The sequence below is a fragment of the Xenopus laevis genome, chromosome 1L, assembly GCF_017654675.1.
Source record: "Xenopus laevis strain J_2021 chromosome 1L, Xenopus_laevis_v10.1, whole genome shotgun sequence".
Taxonomy (NCBI): domain Eukaryota; kingdom Metazoa; phylum Chordata; class Amphibia; order Anura; family Pipidae; genus Xenopus; species Xenopus laevis.
The window spans coordinates 159,606,717-159,628,309 of record NC_054371.1 but is presented as its reverse complement, the minus strand read 5'-3'; the positions used below and the strand labels follow the sequence as shown (position 1 = coordinate 159,628,309).

At 43.2% G+C, this 21,593-nt stretch overlaps 1 long non-coding RNA gene across 1 annotated transcript; it reads left to right on the top strand.

Annotated features, from left to right (window-relative positions):
* Positions 1 to 12,722: 12,722 nt before the first annotated feature.
* On the top strand, positions 12,723 to 16,622 carry LOC108715669. The gene is made up of 2 exons (XR_001935568.2): positions 12,723 to 13,416; positions 14,889 to 16,622. It is a non-coding gene; the product is annotated as an uncharacterized LOC108715669 (long non-coding RNA).
* Positions 16,623 to 21,593: the final 4,971 nt, after the last annotated feature.

Below are 21,593 nucleotides of genomic sequence, written 5' to 3'. Positions count from 1 at the left end.
CAGCAGACATCTGCAATGAAATCTGTTTTTCAAAAGAGCAAACAGATTTTTTTTTCTATTTAATTTTGAAATCTGACATGGGGCTAGACATATTGTCAGTTTCCCAGCTGCCCCAGTCATGTGACTTGTCATTGTGCTCTGATAAACTTCAATCACTTCAATCCAGGTCACATTCAGTTACATTGAGTAGGTGAAACAACAGCCTGGCAGAAAGCAGTTCCATCCTAAAGTGATGGCTCTTTCTGAAATCACATGACCAGGCAAAATGAAAAAAAAAATACATTTGCTGGTTCAGGAATTCAATTTTATATTGTAGTGTAAACAGTGCAATTTAGAAATAAAAATGACATCATAAAAATCATGACAGAATCCCTTTAATGTGTAACTATGGGTACCTCTGTAGGAATACAAGATATAGAATATTATTTATCATTTACACATTAGGCCATTTAAACTGCCTGACACACACGTGAGTATTTATTGTTGTACAAACAGGAACATCACAGCACAGAATGGAAAAATGACCTCTAACCAGTATGATATTTAGACCATTACTATTGCAGTTTGACTCTAACGTTATATGATGGGTAGTAATTATTTTGGCCATCGTGTTTGTTCTGTAGAATTGCAGTATTCATAGTTTCAGTCGTTTTGGTGCACTTCTGGAGACATCCATGTGGCTTATAAAATATACAGTATCACTTAGGGCAATCATGGGTGTTGATCTCAGGTCTTTCATTTTGTAATAAAATTGTGACAAAACCATTACAATTTCACTCAGTGTTGTTTGTTTGAATTAGAATGGTTAGTGACTCCTGCCCAGCCTGGATGTAGGCATCAGAAAACTGATTTCAATATGTCTGTGAAGTTTCTCATTCATCCAGGTCATTGTATATCTACAGTATAGTAACAAGTCAAGTCAACTGGACTTGCTGTATTTTTCATTTTGCTAGTTATTTGACTGGCATTATTGGAGCTATGGTGTGTTATTAAACCATCCAGGTAGAGGTGCTAAAACAAACAATAGGTGTCATTTCAAGAAGATCCATGAATATATCTTATGCATATATCTCTCACGTATAAATCTCATGCTGCATGAAAATATTTATCTGCATTACATCTTACTGCAACTATCAGAGAATGCTAAATGTTGTTGTTCAGTAAAAGCTTATAGTGACCACACATGGGCTGTTTTTTAAAGCATCCAATTAAATGTTTTGTAGCCAAACAGTGATCCACACAATTAGCATGTGGTTGAAAGACTGAATGAAATTGAAATTAAACCTTTGTATACTGGTATATATTAAAGTGCCAATACTTTACTGTGTGCACTGCTCTTACTCAATAGGGCAAAACTTTGATCCCATATGTCTCCTTAAGCCAGCTCTAGGCCTGTTCATTGTAACTTTAGTTCACATCAATAGTCACTGCTTTTAGCTGAATAGCAATACATTAACACCCATAGCCATAGCACAGAAAATGTAACTACAAATTATTATAATGGAACAAGTCACCCTTTCTATGTAGTGTATTGCAAGGATAAGAAATCTGAAAGAAAACAAAAATATTGTCCCCACCTTAGACAGAAGGACATATATATGATTTTTTGCCATTCTTAGGCTACTGCTACACAGGGCAGTTTCTCGGCCTGTGTATAACTGCTCCAATTTTCTCTCCAATTCTCCTGCAACCAGAGTCATGGTATTGGCCTCAGTGCAAACACACAGAGAGGATTTTGGCATGAAAATGCACACTGTGCGTCTGTGTGTCTACACCCAGCCTGATGCAGTGACAAGGGCCGGCTTTAAAGTTTTTGTGCCCCTTGCCCTCTCTATAACTAGCATCCTCTTCCCCCCCCACACACACACTTCCCCAACACTCGCACCTGTCCCTTCACTTCTCGCACCCCTAGGGTTGTCACATTTTAGTTCTGGCCCTACAGGATGGTGAAGTAGAGGGTGGGGGCAGGCCAGAGAGGGGCGGTGTTGTGATGTTTCGGGGATGGAGTTGTGACATTTCGGAGGCGGAGTTGTGATGTTTTGGAGGCGGAGTCACTACGTTTCGATACCGGTTTGGCCTGGAAGCAACTGCAACGCTTGGATTAGGTGAGTTGGAGGAGCTGAGAGGGGCGGATCTAAGGCAGACCAGGGGCAGAACAATAGGTATTACAAATTTACCGGCTAATACATTGACAGTAAATTTGTAATACTGGCGCCGACCTTGGCTGGTATATACTGGCTAGGCCGATGAAATACTGGCCAGGTGGCAACCCTACGCACCCCTCTTAGCCACCTGCTAGTCCCTACTGCTGCCACTATTCCAGCTTGTGATCTCTTCCACTGGGCAGGCGGGAGATTGAAACAGCTGCCAAGATCTCCCGCCTAGCCCTAGTGGAGATGCCGCCCCCACAAGTCTGGGCCTGGCAGTGACTCTGGGTGGAGAGTGGATCAGAATGGAGTGTCCAAGAAACTGCCCTGTGTGGCAGTAGCCTAAACACTAATTTGAATGTTGGGTTATTTTCACTCAACGTTCTCACCTTCCCTTTATTAACAGGGAAATTTGTTCTTTATCTACCTTTAAACACCTTTAAACAAACAAACCCGCTCCCTTCTCTAAGTAACACCTTGAGCAGCTCATTATCAGAGGTTTCTCAATGGACACTTAGGAATGAACATTACTACACTACACACTAAAAAAAAGAAAGAAAGTATTTATAAAGTAATTAAAATTGAATGTAGTGTTGCCCTGTGCTGGTAAAACTGGTGTGTTTGCTTCAGAACTCCTCACTCATGAGCTCATCATACACTCACATTCAGGGCTTCACACTCCTTCTTGGAAATTCCCTGGAGCAACTGTGCTAGAGGGGTTACTTGCCAGCTGGGAATGCTGTGAAATGCTCAGTCCACAGTGCCATAACTGCCTGGATCACTTTCTCATGAAAAGATGGGCTTTCTGTATCCTAAATTGCTGGGGGTTATTGTGTCATAAAATGTGGGGTTAATTGCAGCAAGGGTTGGCACCTTTTCTCAAAGTTTTTACCGGCCGGTGGGGGGGGGGCAGGAACAAAAGGGGCATTCCGTGATGCAAAAAGGGGGCCACGTGCAGATACAGAAGGGGCGGAGCCACGCCGCGCGATGGTTAGGAGCCCATAAAAAACGGTAAGCTCTAAGCGAATTGGGGGCAGGCCAAGGGCTTTTTTTAAGGGTATTACAAATTTACCAGCAGCTACATTGCTAGTAAATTTGTAATATCTGCCCCAGCCTTGACAGGTGTTTTACCGGCTAGGCTGGTACAATACCGGCCGGGTGGCAACCCTAATTGCAGCCCCAGAAAGAGAGAGAACTTGATTTAAAAAGTATAACAGCACTGTGGGCCACACACACACAGCACATACCATCCCTTCAACTTTTTAACCCTCTTCAACCACTGTTAATCTTTCTATTTAATAATGTATTTCACTGCTGAGCCTTCTGGCATGGGTGATTAGAGATCACATCCCCTGGAGCTTCAACATCAGAGACGCCTTGAGGAAAATGTAGAGAGAGCAACAGAGCAGTCCTATTAGATTGTGCATCATCTGTTAAAGGAGACATTTTGTGTAAAAAATAAGAACGTACCATTACGTAGCACTCATTTAGATATAGCAGAATTGTGCTTAAAAAAGTAGTGTTTCAGGCTGATTAATTAAATATTTCTGCACAAACCCTAATAATTCCTCCCTTCTTTTCCACTTCCTGTTCCCTGAATTCCCAGGCTGTGCAGGGGAGCCAGCGGCTCTCAGCTCACTGCTCTGTAGGACAGGAACCAATCAGCAGCAAGCAGGACCTGATAGGGAACTGAAGCCTGTCTGTGCTTGTGTGACTGTAGGGCTGTAATTGGTTATCCCCCTCCTACTGTGCTTCTGGCAGGGACCGTTAGGACACCGCAAACCCCTCGTATGAATAATGAAACAGAGACCAGTGAACATCTATAGGGAGCTGCAATAAAGGGGTTATTTTTATAGATAATATTCATTTTTAGCACCATGTAAAAGCAACATCATATATTACTCATAATTGCCTACAAAATTAGGTGTTTTTTTCCATTTATCCTATCTTAAATACTTTCATTGCATAATACATAGGAGAAGTGTAATGTGCCATGACACGGATAGTAAAAGGCTGGGCTCGTGTCTTCGTGAGGGAGTGGGGCAGTTACCAAGTACTTATGTGCAGCAGTAGCAGCAGGGCCATGGGCGTCCACATATAGGGGCAAGGAGGGGGCACTGCCTTGTACTTCATGCTGATCTTGTCACCAGGGACACCAGGGGCCCACCCAAAAACCTTAGACCAGGGGCCCACTCTCAGTACTATTATTCTTCCTCTCCTCGCTCATCCACTATTCTCCTAGTCTCTTTTCTTTACATAATATAATCTATCATCTATTATTCCATCTATTTAGTCTTTTTGTTCCCATAGAAATAAAGAATAAACCATGAAATATGCCAAATGTGTAGCAGCATGAGGGCCCACTGACACCTGGGCCCACCGGGACACCTGGTGAAAACATTTTTATTATCGTACCTCCTTTGTCTTTGTGTTGTGAAAATGTTATGTGCTGCTCAGACACCATATGACTTCAAGTATTTATATAACGTAAATGATACACTTTGTCCCAACTCACTGCAATGTTGCTTCATTCAGTAACTGCTTAGACATCCCACTATGCTGCACAATAAAAACTGCCTAGATAGTATCTCAAAAATTAGTATATTTCTTTTTTTTAAAAAAAAAGGTATTGTGTTGTGTTACAAACATGAAGTATAATGTGCAGCACTTTTGAGTAGTTAAGGGCCCCTGAAATGGTGCATTTTAGTGAAGAGAAATACCATAAAACTGTCATCTTGGACATTCCTCTGGGCTTACCAGAACTCTGCTGTAATATGTAAGTGTATATATAGAATCCCTTTTGGTGTACTTATCTAGATGTGCCAGAAAGAATCCAAGTACAGGTATCTCATTCCAGTGCTCTGACATACACACAATAGGCTTAACTTGTTCGAAAGTGTAGCCACATTAACAATAGATATCACTTGCAAACAGAGATCAGAGCTAATGTACTATTCCATGTTCTGAAAGAAATACCACACAGTGCTGTTGGTTTCCTTTACTATTTGTAAAGTTTTCATGATACTGAATATTTTAAGGAACTAACATTTAATTTCAGATAATTTGTTTCTCTCCTAGGGCTGTATTTAAGTCCGATGCCACCCTAGGCACCTGATCTAAACGCGCCCCCTACACTTTGCGCATGACATCACTTCCACCAACCAATTGCCTGCATGATCCCTTTATCTATAATACCCTCATTCATACTGTATGTCTGTAGAGACCCTGAGATTTGGGTGTATTTATCTCAGGCATTTCCCTTGGTAAAGGACACCTAAGGGTCCTTTAGTTAACTCAGGCAGCTATGTCCCTTGCTGGGTCCACATTAGTTCATGGAGTTTGTCCACTAGATGGCACTGTTTGTCAATATAAAAGGGTTTAGCACCATGCGGTCTGGTTCTGTCCTGGGACTTTGCCTCACTGAGAGGTACTACAGGTCCAGGTCTGCCGGTGAAGTTAGTTAAAGGACCAGTAACATCAAAATTTTGTTTTTTAAAAATTCGTTAGTATTCAACGAAAAATAAACACCAAGACAAATTAAACTTTTAAATTTCAAAGCCTTATTAAGAAATAACTTACCGAAACTTCACGTCCTGTCCTCTGCAAAAAAGGCGATACGGCGACCATCCATCCTGCAGAGCTCGATTTCTCCTCCTGGCTATTCTAGTGACAGTCTGCAGCGCTTCCCTTATTCCCAGCAGCAGCAGCAGTAGCAGGTACTGGGAGAGCTGGATCAGTGGGGTGTGCATGCCACCTGCTCCCCATCGATGTGCCCATCTGAGTGTGCCCGGGGCTGGCAGTGGCCGCTGCTGAATCCTCCCAACAGAAAATGGCACCTCATCTCCTCCTCAGTCCATGTCTCCTGCCCTCAGCACCGTGCAGCAGCAGCAGTATGTTCAGCGGCAGCCCCCACAGCATCTTGTCCAACAGGTCCGTGAGTCTGGAGGCTGCCCGCTGCTGCAGGAGAAGGCGTAAGAGCCATGCAGGCGCCTACCCGGTGTCCAGCCTCAACTCCATGGAGTTGCCTTGCTGAGCCAGTGTGTTGGTCTGGTGCGGGGAGTTGAAATCTCTGACTCTGCCGATGTGATACACCGCCCTGCTGTCAGAGATGTGGATGCTGCGATACTGCTTATTATACCGATTATTGGCCAAGCTCGTGCTGCTGAAGCCGTCAGTCTTGGCCACGGCGCTGCAACTTGTGGCCGGGGAAGTCTAAACGCTGAGTGCACAGGGCGTGGAAGGGAAGCCGAACAGCTCGTGCATCCTTTGCCTTCATATGCGATCAGCAGCAGCAGCGGCTCCGGGCAGCAGCCTTTCCCAGGAATTGATCTGTGCTTACGATATTGCCATGCTGATGGTGCGCTATCCCAGATTATTTCTTGGGCATCGCCGGCTGCCCAACACTACTCGTCCCCATTAGGAGACTGACGGCTCCAGCAGCAGCAGCACGAGCTTGGCCAATAATCGGTATAATAAGCAGTATCGCAGCATCCACATCTCTGACAGCAGGGCGGTGTATCACATCGGCAGAGTCAGAGATTTCAACTCCCCGCACCAGACCAACACACTGGCTCAGCAAGGCAACTCCATGGAGTTGAGGCTGGACACCGGGTAGGCACCTGCATGGCTCTTCCGCCTTCTCCTGCAGCAGCGGGCAGCCTCCAGACTCACGGACCTGTTGGACAAGATGCTGTGGGGGCTGCCGCTGGACATACTGCTGCTGCACGGCGCTGAGGGCAGGAGACATGGACTGAGGAGGAGACGAGGTGCCGTTTTCTGTTGGGAGGATTCAGCAGCGGCTACTGCCAGCCCCGGGCACTCAGATGGGCACATCGATGGGAAGCAGGTGGCATGCACACCCCACTGATCCAGCTCTCCCAGTACCTGCTACTGCTGCTGGGAATAGGGGAAGCGCTGCAGACTGTCACTAGAATAGCCAGGAGGAGAAATCGAGCTCTGCAGGATAAATGGTCGCCGTATCGCCTTTTTTGATGAGGACAGGAAGTGAAGTTTCGGTAAGTTATTTCTTAATAAAGGCTTTGAAATTTAAAAGTTTAATTTGTCTTGGTGTTTATTTTTCGTTGAATACTAACGAATTTTTTTTAAATTTTTTTTTGATGTTACTGGTCCTTTAAGTGTGAATTAGTGATAGTGAATACAGTAATAGTCGCTCTAGGAGTGAAAGTCAGCACAGGGTAGCTAGTGAGCAGATGTGGCTTCAACGAGGAGAAATAGTGGGGTTAGGACCCCGTGGTATTTGAACCACTAGAGCAGGGACTACAGTGGGTGAGTTGAGGACCAGATAGGGTACCAAGACCCAAGACCCCAGGCTGAATACAGTGGGTGAGGTGAGGACCAAGTCCGGTGCCAAGATACAAGACCCCAGGCTGAGAAACCCATGCCTTATTGCTTCACCAGAGGGAAAGTGCCCAGTGAGAGTGGTAACTATTCCCCAAGTCTATTGTTGCTGTAACTTTGAGATATATTGAATATTAGCCGTCTGCTGTACCTTGTACCCCCTGGAGGGAATATTGCTGTTTGAAGCTATTCTATGATTGCTGTGAACATCAAAGTGCTTGTGAACTACTACCTTGCCACTGTTCTCTGTAAATAAACCAGTTATAGTTTACTGCAAAGAAACTGTCTGGCTGAATATCCTGCTGCATTTATCCACACCAGGTACCGGGAGTTGCACGGGTACACTGGGGGTCTGGGCACACTACAAGCAGTTTTAGCCTGGTCACACATCGCCTTAATACACAGCAAAAGTACACTCAAGGGTGTGCTACATGTCTAAACTGCTGGTCTTGCTGTCATTTAACCACCACAGTCTCAGTATTACCCTGTTGCTTTATCAGCTTTTTACAGAGGGAATTGTGTAATGCACTTTTAGCTTGTATAACCTTCCTCCATACAGTACAGCTAGCTGTGTTCAACCCTGTGTTCATTCCAGGAGTCTGATTCTCAACATCTGTTTCATAAAACCTCTATAGATTATACCTTCTTACACTAATAAATGGGTGTGATAAAGGCTGGGCAGTGTCAAGTCTATATAAATATCCCACCTAATCCAGCTGCAACCCAGTATAACTTGCCTTTGTTATCATCTACTGAAGAGACTAAATTAGTAGATTCCTTCCTAATTCCAGGGAATTTTAGAGGCTAAGGTAAAACAGCATGAGATGATGATTCTAAAACAGAATTTGGTTGCAGATCTGCATGTAACTGTTTTTTCCTCTAATTATTCAATTTCCATGGCTTCCTTAAACCAACACAGACCATCAGGGCCCTTCTAAACTGTGGGGCCCGCTCTTTTCCAAAGGCCCAAAGGGAAGAGTTGTCCAAAGGCCAGTTAGGGTGAGATTTGGGAAGGATATTAATTGGCTCTCAGTATTACATAGGTTCCTATAAGTCCTATGGAGGATAGTAGGACTGACACAGCAGTTTTATGTTGTTTCAGTTTCATTGTTAGGAAACAAGGAGTAACAACCAATGCGACCATTTCCTGCTCTATAAGAGCCTTATTCTCTCCCTTCCCCTCTATATGTTATCCCTGCCATATCCCTAGCCCAATACCCACAATAAAAATACACACAATGACTTTTTGTTTAATCGGTGTAATGCACAGCTTTATTAATAATTAGATAAACTGCGCTTTTTGATCGCAAGGAAGGCAAAAAACTCTGAAAAGCGAATTTCCTTTACTAGAGGGAAAAATTCCTTCTTGACCCCTTAAAGGCAATCGGATTTGCTCCTACGATCAATGCACCAAATTAAATCAAGGGAAGTGGAGGGGGGGAATATGGTAAGGTAAGGGACTGCGGTGAAAAGATGAAAAAGATATGGGAATATGGCAGCATAAACATGGGCACATTTAAGCCAAACGATGAATGCTTCATTCCTTTTCATTCCATTGGACCCCGTGCAGCCTGCAGACCCCGGCATTTGCAGTCTGAGGGATGGAATGAAAAGGAATGCAGGGTCTACCAACTGGCTTAAATGAGTTCCTGTGTATAACACCATATTTTGGATAAAGGAGGGGAACCTCTGGTGGAACTACGGTGGCTGAAAGCACCGCTGGTGAAAGTGCAGTGGATGAAAGGGGGGCATCACTGGTGGAATTGAGGTGCCCCATACTTACTGCTGTTTCCTGAGGATGTGGTGCCTAGACTGAGGTGCATCGGTATTTGGTACCGAGGAAACTGCTGGTGGTGCTGGTATCATGTGCCGTTTGTGAGTTGTTCCTAGGACCATCTGTAAAACCAAACAAGATAACTCAGACTATGTAAAATCCTTATACGGGTATGGGACCTGTTATGCAGAATGCTTGGGATCTGGGGTTTTCTGGATAACGGATTTTTCTGTAATTTGGATCTTCATACCATTCCAGAAAATCATGTACACATTAAATAAACCCAATAGGATAGTTTTGCTTCCAATAAATATATCTTAGTTTGAATCAAGTACATGAAATTGTTTTATTATTACAGAGAAAAAGGAAATCATTTTTAAAAATTTGGATTAGTTGAATAAAATTAAGTCAATGGGAGATGGACTTTCCGTAATTCAGAGCTTCTTGGATAATGGGTTTCTGGATAACGGATCCCACACCTGTAATATTTAGGTGCACATTAAGCACAAATTCTTTATCTCCTTCTGCTCCTGGGAATCGCTGAGAATCGCTGACAATCACTAGGAATCGCTGACAATCACTACGAATCACTCGTATTTCACTTTATGGGTAGAGAAAGAGAGAGAAGATTGTGAACTGAACCCTCTCTTCCATATACTGTATATCTGTATATACTGGATTTCCCTTAATAGATCAATACTGCGCTACTGAATATGGTTGTGCCTTATAAATAACCAGTAACACCAATCAGCAGCAACTTTAATAGAATGAATGAGCTGATTGGGAGAGACAGACTTTATTGGTGCAATCAAGGGCCCTAGACACCCCTGCTAACCAAGGTTGGGTCCTGGTGACACAATGCACAAACTAATAGTTAAATGAACACTTGGAATCACCCTCGTTCATTTCTATTGCAATTGCTTTCACCAGGGCTCAATTAAATTGAATTTAGAAATGAACGGGAGTGATCATTTGGGAGTGAGCATTTGGTTGGCCATACACTGAACTGGAAATCACATGGGGACAAAACATCCCAAATCCCCCTCTGTGCCATTACTGTAAAGCTGTATGTTACTGGCAGGGTGTTTTAGGGCAGAAGACACTGGTTCCCATTAGAGGCCCAGGTGAGTAATGGGCCCACTGGGGCCTTTCATAACCAGTCAAGCTCTGATCAGTGCCCCTGCACCCATAACACAAGGCACCCTAATTCTAGGCATGTAACTATTGTTCTGGTTTGTGCTACTTGTCTTTCTTCTTAGGTCTTCCTCTACCCATCATCTACTCTAATTCTGAGGCAACTAGGATGAGTGGGACAGTTGGCCAATGGGAGTTGGAAAATGGCAGTTGACATTAACAGCTAAAGAGCAGCAGAGTAAATTGTCTAACACTTCAAAAGCTGTAACAAGTAAACAAGAAATACCCACAGAAACACACTATATTCTATTACTACAAGTCAGTCACAGGGGGTGCTGAGAATTGTAGTTAAGGCACAGCTAGATAAGCACAGGTTTAGAGTCAGTGGGACAGCAAGTTCTCATGTTGTCTCACTCCCCTTAGCAATGGCACACAGGCAGATTTTGGGTACTTTGGCACCCACAAGTAGTATCCCTTGAAGCTTGCAGCCTATTGCCACAGCCTATTGTCACTTGTCTATAGAGACTGAGACTAGAGCTGCACCCAACAAATATGCTTTAGTAGGGTACAGCAGACCCAGCAAGGGGCTATACATTCCCCCTATGCCATGCACCCTAACCCCTCACCATATCCCCCCCCCAGCTCCGTCACCGGATTTCCAATGGAAATCCATGGCAGAGGCTAGGGAATCTTTTTTTTTTAATTTAAAAAATAAATTTATAGGCCTCCGAGGGCCACCCCCAAAACCTGCCACCTTAGGCACAGGCCCTCGGGTGCCTTAATATAAATACGCCCCTGTCCTCTCCAAGAGATAACACGGCTCCTACAAAGCAGTTTCTGGGAAACGCAGATATTTTGTATGTACAATACTGTAGCAGGCGCTAAGGAATGCTTCCACCTTCTAATTAAATCTGACAAGGACAGTGTTTGCATGCAGTGCTTCCTTTAATGAGGACTGAGAGAAAAACAAATTGTTTGTTACATAATATTTCCACACACACTCCCTCTCACACACACACACACTCTCTCTCACACACACACACTCCCTCTCTCACACACACTCATTCACACTCCCTCTCTCACACACACACTCCCTCTCTCTCTCTCACACACACACTCCCTCTCTCACACACACCCTCTCTCAAACACACACTCTCTCACTCACACTCCCTCTCTCACACACACACACTCACACACACACTCGCTCTCTCACACACACACTCCCTCTCTCTCTCTCACACACTCACTCTCACACTCCCTCTCTCTCACACACACACTCTCTCTCTCTCACTCACACACTCCCTCTCTCTCTCTCACACACTCACTCTCACACTCCCTCTCTCACACACACACACTCTCTCTCACTCACACACTCCCTCTCTCTCTCTCTCACACACACACTCCCTCTCTCACACACACCCTCTCTCAAACACACACTCTCTCACTCACACACTCCCTCTCTCTCTCACACACACACGCACTCTGACACACGCACTCCCTCTCTCACGCACACACTCACTCTCACACACACACTCACTCCCTCTCTCGCACACACACGCACTCTCACACACGCACTCCCTCTCACACACACACTCCCTCTCACACACACACTCCCTCTCACATACACACTCTCACACACGCACTCCCTCTCTCACACACACACTCCCTCTCTCTCACACACACTCTCTCACACGCACTCTCACACACACTCCTCTCACACACGCACTCCCTCTCTCACACACACACACACTCCCTCTCTCTCACACACACTCTCTCACACGCACTCTCACACACACTCCTCTCACACACTCCCTCTCACACACACACTCACACTTCATAATAGAGGATATTCTCTTGCCATATATAAAAAAAATGGAGCAGAAAAATGGTGTAAAGTCAGTGAAATGTATTATGCATTAAATATTGGTGAGACCACAAAATGTTGTATAACATATGGAAATACTTAAAATGAGGGTATGTAAAATGGAAGCTTTACTGTATGTATCTAGTTGTAACTAGAACTCTAGAGGGAATAACATTCTACAAACCTCTGGCTAGTAATTTTGTTAAGAAAGTAGAAAATACCAAGTGCTGGCCTGGCAAACAAGGAGTTTGTGTCACTAAGAGAATGGCAGTGCCGGGCCAAGAAGGCCGGCTGCCCTAGGCAACCCAGCGCCTACTCCGCCCCCACCATTTGCACATGCGCCAAGGACGCGACGCGCAAGTGCGCATGCGCAGAGGACGCGCAAGTGCGCATGCGCCAAGGAAGCGCGTGCGCATGCATGGGGGTGCACAAGTGCGCATGCGCAGGGGAGCGGAAAACTGCTACCACTGCTTCTGGAACTAGGGGAAGGCGTCGGAAGAGGTAAGTGCCTGGCGCCCCTCTACTTTTGCGCCCTAGGCACGTGCCTCTTCTGCCTACCCCTAGTTCCGGCCCTGGAGAATGGCAATGCTATACATGTGCAACAGTTACTACTCTATATATTTATAGAAACGCTGTTGTTAGGTTTGTGTAGAAACCAAAATGTGGGTACAAGTAATTTGTGTAATATGTTTTCTTCCCCTGTGGACGCCCATGAGGAGAGCACAATCACTGACGGTGAATAAAAATCAATAATGAGTCAGTGTGCGACTACATGGAAGCAGGGAAGGCAGGGATGGGGATGCAGCAGCATAAACATTGGCCAGATAGAAGCACGACCCAGCAGCCAATCATTAAGCTTTGTCCCTCCCAGTGCAAGCCAGGCTTAACCAATAGAAGCACAGACCCTGTCATCCCACCGGATGTCTCGCCTCCGGGCTGCTCTTTTTTTGCTATCGGCTTGTTCCTCCTGCTGAGAGTCCCAGGTGCGAACTAAACGGAGATGGCGGCTTCTAGGATGATGGCGATGCCCCTGCTGGTGCCGCTGTCCCTGTGCGTATGGAGGGGGCAGGCTCAGACTGACAGTACATCCCCGGACGAGAGCAGCAGAGCCTACACGGTGCTACTCAAACAGAACCTGGGTGAGGGGGCTCTGGGCACTCTGATACTGGATGGGGATGGGCTAGGTTAGCGCTTAGCGGGGTTACACGGAAGGAAAGAGACACTGGGAGTCCATATGGTGTAAGTGTAGGGAGCACAAGCTCCCCCTCCCCCACCTATTTATGGGGGTGTTGGGGGAATATTCCGTGTCTGAACCTTGTATCAGTTCAATCCTTCAGCGCCTCCATAGTGTCACATGGGAGTGTCCCTCCCCTCTCTGTACCGAGATACAGGGACACTGGAGGATGTTACAACAGGTAGGAAGTGTGGTGGTCCGGTGGAGCCAATCAGAAGCGAGTGTGGTGGCCCGGTGGAGCCAATCAGAAGCTAGTATTTACATGCCTGCCCTTTGTAAGGAAACCTCTGCTCGGATGCTGTGTTATTTATCCACCAGAACATGTTATCAGCAAATGATGAGAGTGCAAAGTTAATCCAATACTAATTTAAAGGAGAGCAACCCCCACCCCTTTATAACTAGTAGCCTCTCTGTAAATAGAGGACCCAGTGCCCCCTCCTGAACATTTCAGCCAGACTCTCAGAATCTTCCCTGTATCTGTTGACAAGTGCAATGCGGCATCTGCATGTGAGGTGCCCGGGCTTCCTGGTGATATGGTTGCCAGTCCAACGGGTACCAGGGAACGTGGGAGATACGGAAAGCCTGTGTGATGATATTTAGGAGAGGACATGGGGATTGTTCCCCCTTTAAAACACTCGCCTCAATATGTAATAAAAGACACTAAGTAGTAGTAACCCGTTGCAACAAATGAGATGATTGCTTTTAAACAGGTGACCAGTAGATTCTACCTGCTGATTGGTTGTTATGGGTTACTGCTCCTTTGCAAACTTAGTGCCTTTTATTACATACCCCCTTGGTGACTTGCAGAGATTTGCCCATTGTCATTATTAGAAGAATTCCTCTTGTCATTGCAGGTTTCATTTATAATATATAGTAGATAAAGGACCTGCTCTTGTAAAATATAGGGATATTATTAGTTACAGAGGGTGTATGTGACTACAGGGGAGCAGAACAGCACAAGAGTGAGGGGACAGGGGACCAGACTAGGGTAGGCGACAAGGAAAGTGTATATGTATATATATATATATATATATAAGTCAAAATGGACCAGCACTCGAAATCTTCAATCAAGAAAAAGTTTATTTCAACATCACTCACGTGTCCAACGTTTTGGTCCACATTAGGGCCTTTATCAAGGATCCTTGATAAAGGCCCTAATGTGGGCCAAAACGTTGGACACATGAGTGATGTTGAAAAAAACTTTTTCTTGATTGAAGATTTGGAGTGCTGGTCCATTTTGAACATTATATATATATATATATATATATATATATATATATATATATATATATATATATGTGTGTGTATATGTATTGAATGAATAGATAATTGTGATTGTGTAGCTGAGTTCTAACTGCACTTGTCTGTGTGTTACAGTTCTGCTGGGCAGCATCCTCTGCATCCTGTTCATTGCTATGATCCTACTGGCTGTGTGTGTGTACAAACCTGTCCGACGGCGATAATGAGAGTGACACCCAGGCCTGGACTAGATTGCTCTGGCATCAGGATACCCCTCGTTGTGCAGATACGGGGCATGTCTCCTGTCTCTAGGAATAACATGGCTTCAACCGCCATTCAACTTGCTGCTAATATCTCTCCCATAATCCTCCCTCGGTTTCTTCTTTCCTTGGAGATATATTGCCTGCGTAATAGTTGGTTTTGTATAAAGGCTTTAACTTGTATATTTATTTTCATAGCTACTTAGGGAACAGTCTAAGCAGTAACCAACCCTGCATTCAGTAGGTGCACCCAGCTATTCTTATACCCTGATCGTACTGCTATACACCCTTGACTTGTCTGTGCCAGTCCAGACTGTAGGGTGCAGCAGTCAGAGGGGCTCATTTATAAAATCAGGCAAATTTGCCCATGAGCAGTAACCCATAGCAACCAATCAGTGACTGGCTTTTGCTGCTTGTGTGGCATAGGCCTCAGAGAAGATCTTGAACTTTCACACAGGGGCATAATATCTAGAATATAAGCTGTATAAAAGTATAGTACTCATACCTCACAGTCTCAATTCTGCATTTACTAAAACCTTAATCCTAGCATATGTATTATTGCTGTACAATAGTGTATCCATGCACTTATTTGAGGTCAGTTATGATTCAAATTTTCAGTACAATGACACAAAGGTTTTTAATTCTAGTTTATGGAGTCAACCAGATGAATGTAGTTCAGCACTCAGGCCTGTGTCATATGAAGCAAGGCTCAGTGTGGAACATTATAGGTTTATTGTGAATAAAGCCGTTCCTTCCTCAGGGACACTCTGCTGTACACTGATATAATAAGCACTGGATTCTCTCTGTATTTACATTATAAAGTGTTCTAGGCCAGTTCATGTGTGTGTAAGCTTTCTGTGCCTCTTATACTCCCCCAGGCAGAAGCAGCACTTAGGGCCATCGCCATGTTAAACTGATCAATAGGGAGCAGCTGCTGTAATGGTAACAACTAACACAAGACACCCAAAATGACCACCAGTCTGTAAACCAGTTGATCCTGGACTGACAAGGCAAACAAATGAACAATTATTGACTGAGCTACATGTGCTTCTGTTTAAAATGCATGAGGACCCTTGAAGGATACTCCTTTATATCCAATATAATTTGTCTTAAAGTGGTGGTTCACCTTTAAGTTAACTTTTAGTATGTTATAGAATGGCCAGTTCTAAGCAACTTTTCAACTGGTCAGAATAGTGATTTGGTGCATCCCTAAAATGAATAATAACGGAATTTTAGTTGCATGTATTGCAGGTTTTTTTATAGTTGATGCAGAATGCTGAAACCACCAGTGCTGTAAAGCTGCAGAGCAAAATCCTATGCATTACAGTAAGATGCCCAAGGTCATAGTAAATAAGGTACACTTAAAGTGGTTGTTCACCTTGAAATAAACTTTTAGTATGATATAGAAGGTGATATCTGAGACCATTTGTAGTTGCTTTTTTAATTTTTTATTATTGTGTTTTATTTAAGTTATTTAGATTTTTATTCAGCAGCTCTCCAGTTTGCAATTTTAGCTATCTGGTTGCTAAGAGTAAAATCCTATGCATTACATATAAGAATTTGCTCATGCATTGATTTCAATAAGACAATGCAATATGAATAGGAGAGGCCTGAATAGAAAGATGAGTGATAAAAAGTACCAATAACAATACATTTGTAGCCTTACAGAGCATTTGTTTTTCAAATGGGGTCAGTGACCCCCATTTGAAAGCTGGAAAGAGTCACAAGAAGGCATCAAATAATTCAAAAACTGTAAATAATGAAGACCCAATTGAAAAGTTGCTTAGAATTGACCATTCTATAACATGCTAAAAGTTAATTTGAAGGTGAACCACCACTTTAAGTGAGTATTGTTGGAAGCCCCCCTGCATCAGATCTGTGAGCCCTTATTGTTAGCTGAAAGGTCTGAATGTTGGGAACCCAGAATTTACTTTTATTTTCAGTTATTTATCAAATGACTGCTGAGTTCCAACACTAACGGGCTTTTATTCAGGAAATGGTTCGTCTGTAATTTATTTTGTAATTCAGTCTTTTTTTTGTGTTATTTAAGAATAAACTTTCTAAATTCTTTGACTGTTTCGTGTTTCATTGTTGAGGGGGGACAGAGAAGCCATCTGAGGTTGTATGGTCTGTCCTGAGAGGAGCGTATTTAATAAAGTACACATGTTCTTCTCATCTAACACCAAAGTTTGCATCAATAGGTCAGGTTCATTTCCACGGAAACATTGCATAGGGCTAAATGATGCTGCTGTAAATGGTTTGCATAATATTTTGCCCACACAATTATAATGTGTAATAAGGCTGGGATATTAGCATGGCAGATAAGGCATAGATATTTAGTTTAAAATCTTTCTTTATTGAATTTTAACAGGAAGATATTCAGGGCAAAACAGTACACTTTCTCCTATTACATACACATTTTTATACATTTTCTGGTATACTGTGTGGGCGGGGGATGTTAGTATGGGGGAGGTATACGGGGGGGGGGGTAAGGCATAGATATTTAAAGATGCTAAAGTGTTTGCTGTATCTTTAGAATGGTAGTTGGCTGCCTGAAATTAAAAAAGAAAAAATGCAATTGCTCTCAATAAAATGGAGTATTTTTAAAGACCCAATTGGCAGCTTTTGGCATGTGTATTGCGGGCCTCAAATAAGTCAAACAAAACAAATGGGGCTATCTGGCAGTCAAGGGAATCAACAGGGCCAAAAAAAAACTGAAATAAAAAAAAATATTTATTTGTTAAGTTTACAGGTACTTCGTCATGGACTGCTAATGAAGTGCCTGTAGGGCACAAAACACGTTGGGCCCATGGAGATGAGTACATTTTATTTGTTTTTTTGGCCCTGTGGATTCCCTTGACTGCCAGATAGCCCCATTTGTTTTGTTTGCCTTATTTAGGATTGCCGCTCCCTGAAGCTGAGGGTCTGGGGCTGATGCACGTGGACCACTTGTTACATTTGTTGAGTTATTGACATTGGTACTATGTAGCACCTTTTCCTCCTTTTCTTATGAGGGGCCTCTTAATAATGTGCTGGCCTGATAATGTCAATTAGTGACTTCTAAATTGCAAAGTGACATGGGATCAGATGAGCACAACTTACCTTCAAAAACACATGAACAAAGCCTGACAATGCATACATGCCAAGATGAGTTCATGGTCAAAAGGCCACTGTTCTTTATTAAGAAGTTAGATCATAGCAGTACATAATGACATTCCCAAATACACTGCATATTTACCCAGTAAACAGCAACACACTGCCAGCATCACAGTCCTGGATACTGTATCACACTGGCCACCTGAAGGGTGAGATATAATCCCTAAATAAAATGTGACAAAATCAATAGATTTACATTACTCTGCCCTTGTTCCTTTTCTTTTTATGTAAATTCAGAAAAGTCTGTAAGAGAGCCTAACTGAGCCTTCCATGAGTTTCTCCCTCACATTGCTCACACTCTGCCCATCTTAATATCAGTAAAGAAGCATTTGTTCTAATGGTAACTCCCATAAGGTAATGGGTACCAAGTACCACTGAGAAAAGCTAAATGTGCCCCTAAAGCCCCAAAGCTGTTTTTTAGACTTGTTGGCAATGGCCTACTACCCTTTGCCCATGATAGCATTTGGTATTGCCATTGCAAGCTTTTGCATGACACAATAGCCAATTGCTATCGGCTGCAATTCTGGGAGTTCTGGGTTTTATTTCGAGATACCGGAGACACATATCACAAAAAAAGCCAGAGTTATAGGAAAAATAGTAACTAGGTCTCAGGGGGAAAAGTACAATGACAATGGATGGCAGCAGTAGCTTTTGCAAACCTCAAATTGACCACAACAGACTCTACAGAGATACGGGTCCTGCTGCTGTCTTCAGTCTGTCCTGCAGCTCTTATCCAGCCACTGAACAATCTGACGAACCCACGAGTCTATCCATGTTTAACATCTGCCATCATTAGTTAGCTTTAATTATTTAAGGCTTTAAAACTTGGATTGCATTCCAATTTTCACAAAGTAGTGACCTAAATCCCTCATAATATTAAATTAATTCTGAATGTCATTGGACTTGATAACAAGTAAACCAAGCCAAGCAGGGGTCAGATCATATGGATGAAAGCTATTTGGAAAGCCCTGATAACATATCGACTGAGCAGATCATTGTGCAAGTATGGCTCCATGTTGTTCTGCTTTGGTAAGTGACACTTCCAAAAGAACACCAGAAGCCAACCCAAATTTCTGTTTTGGGAAATCACCTTTAATGCATTTACTCAGTGCTCATACACACATACTGATAACCACAAAAAAATGGCCGACTTGTTTAATCAGAGAAGACTGCATGGCCAGATTCATATGGTTTCAATAGAGATTAAACAATGAGCAATTAACAAAATACCAGTACTTATCCAAACTCCATAACCGGAGCTCAAGTCTCTGGTAATGGATGCCAATACTATTGGGGGTGTCTGTTTAAGCCAAACAGAGACATTGCATTGTAAAGTAGAGCCATTATTCCTGCATGTCACAGACAAGTCCTGCTGCAAAGTAAAAGCTCAGTTCCCGTAACTCGCATCTGCATCTGACTGAACTAAACCAATTTTACTTAAATATCAACCCAAACTATTAGCAAGCAGAATAAATGCATTGAGAGGATTTTTAGGATACCAACACAGAACATGAAATGTCACAAGGGCTACAATAAAGATAAGATCTTTCTCCCCCCAAAAAAGTGTGAATGAAAAGAACCATCTTGGCGTCAGATAAAAGTCATTTCAGCATGTTCCACTTTATTCATGAATGGTGCACTCCATTTAACAAGCCATGTACATTGTACTTCTTGCACTGCCATGGAGCAGACTGTAACACAATGTCTCCATACAAAGTTAATACACGTCTCCACACTTCTGATTTTACTTGGAGTGAAGGACCAGTGATCAGTGTGCATACAGATACACATGTATTGACTGACAGAGACTTTCCTAGGAGTCAGATGGTAATCACTGGCCACTGTCAAAAAGGGTCCAAGGACAATAAAAGTAGAAATAAGAAATAGGGTGGAGTAATACAATGGCATGTATACAAAACAGTCTGTAGGGTACAACATTTAAATAACATTGGACCCCACTGTGACTGTACCTGGTATATGTGGTGTTATTAGAGCAGTCAGCCACGATCAAAAGAACATGTTTACCTTTATAAAAGCATTGTCAGAGTTGCATATCAGATTGTACTGGAACTCATACCCATGTTAGCACCAAGCTGGAATCATCCCAGCACAAAAGCACAATATTGGAGCGTTTGTATCTATGGCAGCCATAAGAGCTCTCTAGATTAGTGCTGAGATAGAGAGATGACAAAAAAAAAAAGTGATTTGCAGCTTGGGTTTTCAGGGCTCAAATAGTGGGTTAAATGAATTGTTCTACTTTGTTATTCCTAAAACGTATTATCAATAATAAGGTATAAGCAGGACTGGACTGGGATTTAACATAGGCCCTGGCATTTCAAGTACACAGAGGGCCAAACAGCTCCCCCCCCCCCAGAAACGGTCTATGGCATCTTGCAGCAGTCCCTCTGGTATTTGCCAGAACCCACAGATTGCTGTATGGTGTCACACAGGGGTTCCTTTAAACTAGAATTTGGAACCTCTAATTGTCTAAGGGCAAGTTAGAACTGCTGCTATGTAATTTCTGGAATCACTTCCCGTTATAGGCAGTGTCTCTTGCAAACATAAGCAAATATCCCCTAAATTTGTGTGCCTCTATGTTTTCCAGTCTTCTGTCAGCTGAATCTGCCACGTCTGAGAGATGCTACAGTCTAACGTGAATGACTTTGGACACAAAAGCTCTAAGGGGTGCAAAGGTGCACTCTGGTTGGGAGTGTTAAGACTTGCAGCAGCTTTCCTACATGCAGGTCACTGCTGTGGTGTTATTTACTGCTGCCTATGCTAAACCGGTGACACATGGTACTACAAGTGACAATTATAAATACTAAATGCAACTGAAATCAATTTGGGCTGCAGCATCTCCCAGAAATGACAAGTTTCTGAAGGTGCAGGAGCTGCCAAGTGCATCAGATAAGTTGGAAATGTCACTACTTCATATATAATGGGAAGTGATTTAATCCCATTCTTTGAATATTAATAGTATGTATTTCCTTAAAGGGGTGCTTCACCTTTACATTAACTTTTAGTATTATATAGAATGGCCAATTTGAAGCAACTTTTCAACTGGTCTTCATTTATTTTGTATAGTCTAATTATTTGTCTTCTTCTTCTGACTCTTTCCCAGCTTTCAAATGGGGGTCACTGACCCCATCTAAGAAACAAATGCTCTGTAAGGCTACACGTTTATTGTTATTGCTACTTTTTATTACTCATCTTTGTATTCAGACCCTCTCTTATTCATAATAGCACTTGGTTGCTAGGGCAATTTGGACCCCAGCAACCAGTATGCAAACTAGAGTGCTGCTGAATAGTGATGTGTAGGTCGACTAAAATTCCATCCACATCCAACCTTAACCCAGCGGTGACAACACTCATGCCCGCAGGGGTGCTTCGCCAATGAGGCGAGTTGAGGCTGTTGCATCACACGGCA